Source organism: Pseudochaenichthys georgianus, chromosome 14 (assembly GCF_902827115.2).
Source record: "Pseudochaenichthys georgianus chromosome 14, fPseGeo1.2, whole genome shotgun sequence".
Taxonomy (NCBI): domain Eukaryota; kingdom Metazoa; phylum Chordata; class Actinopteri; order Perciformes; family Channichthyidae; genus Pseudochaenichthys; species Pseudochaenichthys georgianus.
Window position 1 is genome coordinate 27427073 of NC_047516.1, and position 6509 is coordinate 27433581.

Here is a 6509-nt window from a genome sequence, read left to right on the forward strand (position 1 = left end):
AGGTGAGGTCCGCCCCCACTCATAAAAAAAATAGCCACTTTACCCTTGCCTATATGCCGTGAGCTGATTATGGAGTCTTCATTGTAACAGTAATTTCAGATTGCAATTAGCCTATATAAAAGGCCCTCAATCGGAAGCACTGTCTTGGCCGTCTTTTTCCCTCAATTCTGCAATAGGTAGATCTCGCCTTTCACCTAGGCCGAGGTCGTTGATCTTGGGCTTAAAAAGGTTGGTGACCACTGTTCTAGATTAATCGATAAGAAAGAACAACTGACCATCAAAGTTTCTCATATGCCCCTTTCACACCAGCGCCTTTTCAGCTCCGGCTCGGAGCTAGAGCCTTGAAAAGCGCGGGTTTTCCAGTTCACCACCGGAGCTGCGCCAGCTCTTAGCTCCGGAATCCGCTTCATTTCCAGCTCCAAAAAATTGTCGGTCCAGAGGCAAGAGCTTTGGAGCCAAGATGGTGACGTCGCTTACGTCTCTCTTACGTCGAGGCGTGCAGGAAAACTAAACCAACCTCCCATGGGTCGACTGTTATGCCTGCCTACAAGCAGTAGTGCCTATAAACACACTTTATAAAGTCAGGCAACACTAACCAGGCTTCGTGTGATTCTGTTTATTTGTGGCCTTACTTTGACCATCCGTTTCGCTGTTATCGATCATTGTGGAGAGAGGCAAGACGTGTTGTTTTGTATTATTGCAGCTATCGGATGCAAGTAGTCAGTTTTAGCTTCGGTTGCTATGCTAACATCACCCGTTTTATACCAGAGAAACTTTCATACAGCGTTGTGATACCAAACAGTGTCAATTCAGGACTGACACACATTCACTTAGGCTAAGGGAACTGGGGATATGCATCAGCTGCTTGTGTGAGTCGGACAGTGATACTTTAGAGCGGGCGCTGCAGTGTGAGCTAACCGGGAGCTAACGGGAGAATAAACTCCTGTGGAAGAGCAGCACTGCAGCGGTCGGTAAATGCTGCAGAAACACATTAATAAACAATGAACCACGGCACTCTGGAGCAAAGCATAAGGTTGGAGAAGTCGTTATTCAATTTATTCTGGCTTCGTGTGATTAAAAGCAACACGATCATCGACCCGACGCAGTTGTTGTTGTTGTGAGCTGCCGTAATGGCTGCCGTTGGGGGGCAAATCAGCGATGTAAACGGTGACGTCATGACGCAGCAGGGGCAGCTCTGGGGCGCCAGTGGGCGGTGTGCACAGAGCGGGAGCTGAAAAGGGAAACCGGAGCTGAACCAGAAAAGCTCCCGCTCGGAGCTCGAAACTGAAAAGCGCTGGTGTGAAAGCCGCAATAGTGAGTTTAAAGTCTGGTTCTGTCAGTCAAAAAACCAAGGATGTACAGTTTCTCATTATAATAAACCATTAAAAAGCAGGACATTTGAGGGACTGAAAAGAGCATTTTCTGCCAATTTAGCAAGAAACAGTTATCAGTTGATCACTAAACTGTTCATCGATTATCAAAATATTTAGTGATTATTTATTTGTTTATCAACAAATCCATTACTTGAATAATTGTTGCAGCTCTATAATAAAAGGGATGCGTGACAGTTGACAGTGTGTTCCTAGTGGTTCTTCATTTCCTGCTCAGCAATGTGAGGACACGTAAACAAAGTTTCTAACCTCATTCTGTCTCTGCTTTTGTTTTATTCTGTGTTTGAGGGCATCCCATGATAGTTTCCCTGACAGCTGAGCAAGCAGATTAAAGGCATTCCCTTCCGCAACATATTTATTTACCCCTGCTGCCATTCCCCTGTATGCGTGCAAGCCGATATGCATGCATTTGTGTGTGTGTGCACACGTGCATGTCCTCACAGGCAGGCTGCTTAAACCGGAAGTCACGACTCACAAGTGAGAGAGTGTTATTCTCTCCCTGGCTCCCTCTCTAATATTTCTGCTGCTGAAGGCTTCATAGAGGAAAACGTGACACAGGATCTTCTGCTGCACTTGCTAGCTGCTGGTGACTCATGAGCCTACTTTTGGAGCACAGCGTGTTCAATGCAGCTTGTGTACATCATGTTAACTATGGCCCTCTCAGCTGGGCCTGTTGGGTCTCTTCCACAGCAGAGCAACACGCAGACCTGTCCCTGCTGCTGTGATTATATTTCATGCAAATTGGCCACGTCCTCTGACTCAGGAAGAACAATTTTGTCTCCTTTTTTAATTTAGTAAAATTATCTACAGCTTTTTTTTCTGTCAACTGAAGCGTATTCAGCTTTGTTTGGGTGCCAGCTGTATTTGTGTGCCACTGTCAGTTAGTTGAGCTAGATATTTATAACATTTCACTTTTTTGAAGTCCCAGTGCAGAGTGCCAGGGGGGCTTGCCTGCCTATATTTTGGCTCTGTTGGTGTCTGAGAGCAGAGTATTACGTGCTCCATTTCCCAGGTTAAGCTGTCTTCTTTGCCTCATCATGCTTCCTGTCCGGACTCACTCACACATTTTGAGTTAGAGATGAACAACAGCAGGTGCCGTGATAAATGTCAGGAGTTTGAATCAGCAGTCATCAACAGCTTTTTGATCCCTTGCCAATGTACTATATATTTCACATTAAAGAGACAAGAACAGTTTTACTTTACACTGGATTTATGGGCTTGGCATCAGTTGTAAAACATAAGATGACTAGTAGATGTTGACTAGTGTTTCTGGGTCTGTTCGTCACGTCCAGCCGGTGTGCTCCGTGTAATGTTATTTCATGTAAGCCTGATTTTCTAACATCTTGCCGTAGATTCCCAGCTGCCATACTGCATGTCCTCTTTTAACATGCAGCGGTGGGCCCTCCTCTTTGTGACTCAGCATTGCATGCTAATGCAGGATGAGGTAATTTTGTTTCTAAGCAACACTGTTGTCCTCACTACCATCAACTAAACAACGCGACCAGGGTAACAATTGGTGGTCCCCAATGACTATGATTACACTAAAGCAGCCATCAGTGCATGCATGGTGATCAACACACAGAAGTGATGACTTGAGAATCAGTAATGATCAGTAATATATCTTCCCACACAATTTACTATTTCACATCAGCCAGAAGAGTGTTTTATGCGATTTAATGGAAAGTTATTCTCTGTACATATCCTAAAACCTCTTGATCAACAGCACTCATAAAACATCCAATCACACCAAACTAAGCTAAGTGAAACGACTTTTTGCATTGGGTTGCTTAGCCAAGTTTGACCAAAGGAATAATAGTATCTATTCACATTACTTCAACAATTCATCTATTTACCTATAACATTTTTATTTATTTATTTATATATAAAAGGACCATCATGCATACAAAAACATTAATCTCAGCAAAGAGAAGAGATGCAATATGCCAGATTATAGCGAATAGCTAATTTCCATCTGTGGTCCTCAGACAGGTTCATAACAATCAATAAACAAACAATAACATTGCATGATCTCTATCAGTCAAACAATTTTAAAACCTGATTTAAGTATAGCTCAATAAATTAATACATAGTACACTTGAAATACACTTACATGATCACGGTCACTCAAATAATTACAAAGCCTGATTTAAATTCAGCTTACGAAATAACACTTAGTACACTTCAAATACACTTAAATAAAATATCTACGATATAGTATGACAATACAGTTCAAAAAAAAAAAAAAAAACTCAGATTACAGTGTAATTAATGTTGCATGACTGGTTGCTTAATATCATTTTTTTTGCACCATAGGAAAACGAGTTAAAATCAGTACAGGTTTTAAGTTCAACTGGAAGAGTATTCCAGTGCTTGATGGCTGTAAACGAAAATGCTGATCGTCCAAAGGCAGTGCGCCTCAGAGGGATGGTGGTCTGTAGTTTCTGCAACTCTGCTCATGGCGAAACTGAAAAAAGCCCCTCAACGGTGGTGTTGTAGAATTGTGAATGATTCTGAATACCAATCGAACTCGGGAAAGTAGAACAAGACTATCAAAACTGAACAGTTTGTATTTGGACAGTACATTGCAATGATGGTGTTTTAATGACTTTCTATCCATAACTTTTAAGGCTTGTTTATAAAGAACCTCAAGTGGTCTCATAGCAGTCTTAGTTGCTTGGGACCAGCAGGTTATACAGTAGTGAAAATGTGATAGTATCATGGCATGCAAAAAGGTTTTCGATGCTTCTATGGTTAATGAGTTCCTAATATGTTTAAATTTGAAAATGTTATATTTCAGCTTTCTAGTCATGCTTCTAATATGGCTTTCAAAAGTCAAATTGGCATCCAAGATCACTCCCAAGTATTTGACCTCATTGACGTTTTCAATTATTTTACCATTCACACGAAGCTGTGGATAAGTGGTTGTTTTTTTCTTATTCGTGAAATACATTGTCACTGTTTTGTTAGTGTTTAAAGTAAGACACAAGTCATTTAACCATTGAGCAACTTTGTGCATACTGTATACCTTTAAAAAATGACATAAACTCACCTGCATTTAAGATGTTTATTGTTTATGACAGATGTCTACAGACGGCTACAAAAAAAGTTTTGTCCATTTCTGTTTTGACAACGTCAGGACTTCAGTCTTGTCGGAAGAATCTGAACCCTGATGAGCGTTCACAACACAGTGCCCGCACATTTCTAGCTCATTCGCATATCCTGCTATGAATTTTGGCCCGTTCCTGTCCATGTGTGTCTTTGCTTTGACAGTGTACAGTATGATAATGATAAGAATTTGCGTTGTATTTCTTGTGAAGCACCATTATAGTTCACTAAAAAAACGTTTTTAAGTACGTTGGTGAAGCAGGTCCAATAACAGATCAGTACGTTTAGTGGTCAGTGTAAAATAGATAAATGTGAAAGTAGTTGTACACTTCCATCTTTATAGTATGAATGGTGATTACAAGTTGGCGGCTGTGGCTGTGTTTGCTTCAACACGGTTGCCTATCAAAGCTAATGCCCTGCTGCCTCAGAGTGAAATTAGGAATGTTTTCTAATTACATTTAGTTGGGAACCAATTATGTTAATATTTGGGTGTCATTGCAGCCAAAACCTGGACTTGGCTGGGCTGTAATAAAACGGGCACACGGAAGAATGTTAATGGACAGTTTGGGATCCCTCACTGTACCGTCAGTACTAAAGCAGACACTCCTCACAGCCCTGCCTCTTGTCTGCCGGCTCACCAACAAGCTCTCTGCGCTTACAAAGCTCCTTTTGTAAAACTACTATGTGCTAATTGGACAGCTATACATGCACAGTGTTTCCTCCATGCCCCCCTTTTTGTCGTATCTGAAATGTCCACAATCATTACGAGTTCAGCTTCTAGTGGGCAGGATGTTGCAAGCACTAACCTTGCCTGTTGGTTGTGTAAAGTGCTGAGTCATCTTTAAAAAAAATCTATTGGGCCAATGTGGTTCTTGAGTTACAGTTGGGATATCCAGAATCATAAATTTGACACTTGTTTTCTACAAAGTCGATTTTTCTTTACCCGTCAATCCCCATGCCCCCGCAGGCGGCCAAACGCAACATCTTGCAAGAAACGGCGTCTGAGAGCTTCTTAACATTTAACAAACTATGAATGTGTCATATCCACTTAACGGGGAAACTCAGCTAACTGACAATATGAACCATTTTTAGCCAAACGAAACACAAGTCTAACGGCGAGCCTCTGAATTAGCCCTGAAGGAAAAAATGCTATCGCACTTAGCAAAGAACTCACGGTAGAAACACTCCACCACTTATCGGATCTGCACAATCAAGACATCAGCTAGCAAGCTGAGATTCCACAGATTCCAGAAATATAAGTATCACCACTGAGCGACCAGAACTCGCGACATGGGATGCAAACCCAGACATCACACGACGTATCTTTACGGAGCAATAACGAGAATAGTCTAACCTTTGCTGTTGTTCTGATCAAAATGTGTGTTCAATGGCATTAAAACGATAAAAACGCTGCTGAAGGTTAATCCAATGGTTAATCCAATGTGTCTGTGTCACTTTGAAATGATTAGTGATAATCCATCTTCATATTTACTAGTTTGAGCCTAGGTTTCAGATTTCAGAGCGTAACATAGCTTTCGACTACGTGCGGGTCACTCTCACTCCCAATGGTAATTTTATTTACCATGTTCAATCTGAATTTACTTTAAAATAAAAACAATTCTATATTGATTCTGACTTTTCTACAGCCAACTCACAGGTTTATAATTGCTTTGAGAAAAAAGATTATTAATTTACCCTTTTTAGAAGTGAAGTTATGGTAATTTGTTCTGGGAATGTCATTTTCGAGCCTGAGGCCTGAAAAACAGGCTCAGGGCTTAACAGGTTAAACAATAAATAAAAAAACGTTCAAATTCATCAGTTTTAAATAACCTGCGTGTTGGATATAGGATTCATTAGCAGGATCAGAAAATGCAATTCTTATCTAAGGTTTCTTGGTGTGTAATCAACAGCTAAGATCACCCTTTCATTACTACATAGGAAGCGGTCATCCTCAACAGAGTCCACGATGTTGCCCCAGAAAGAAAAAAAATAAAGTTTTTTTAAAGTGCTGGT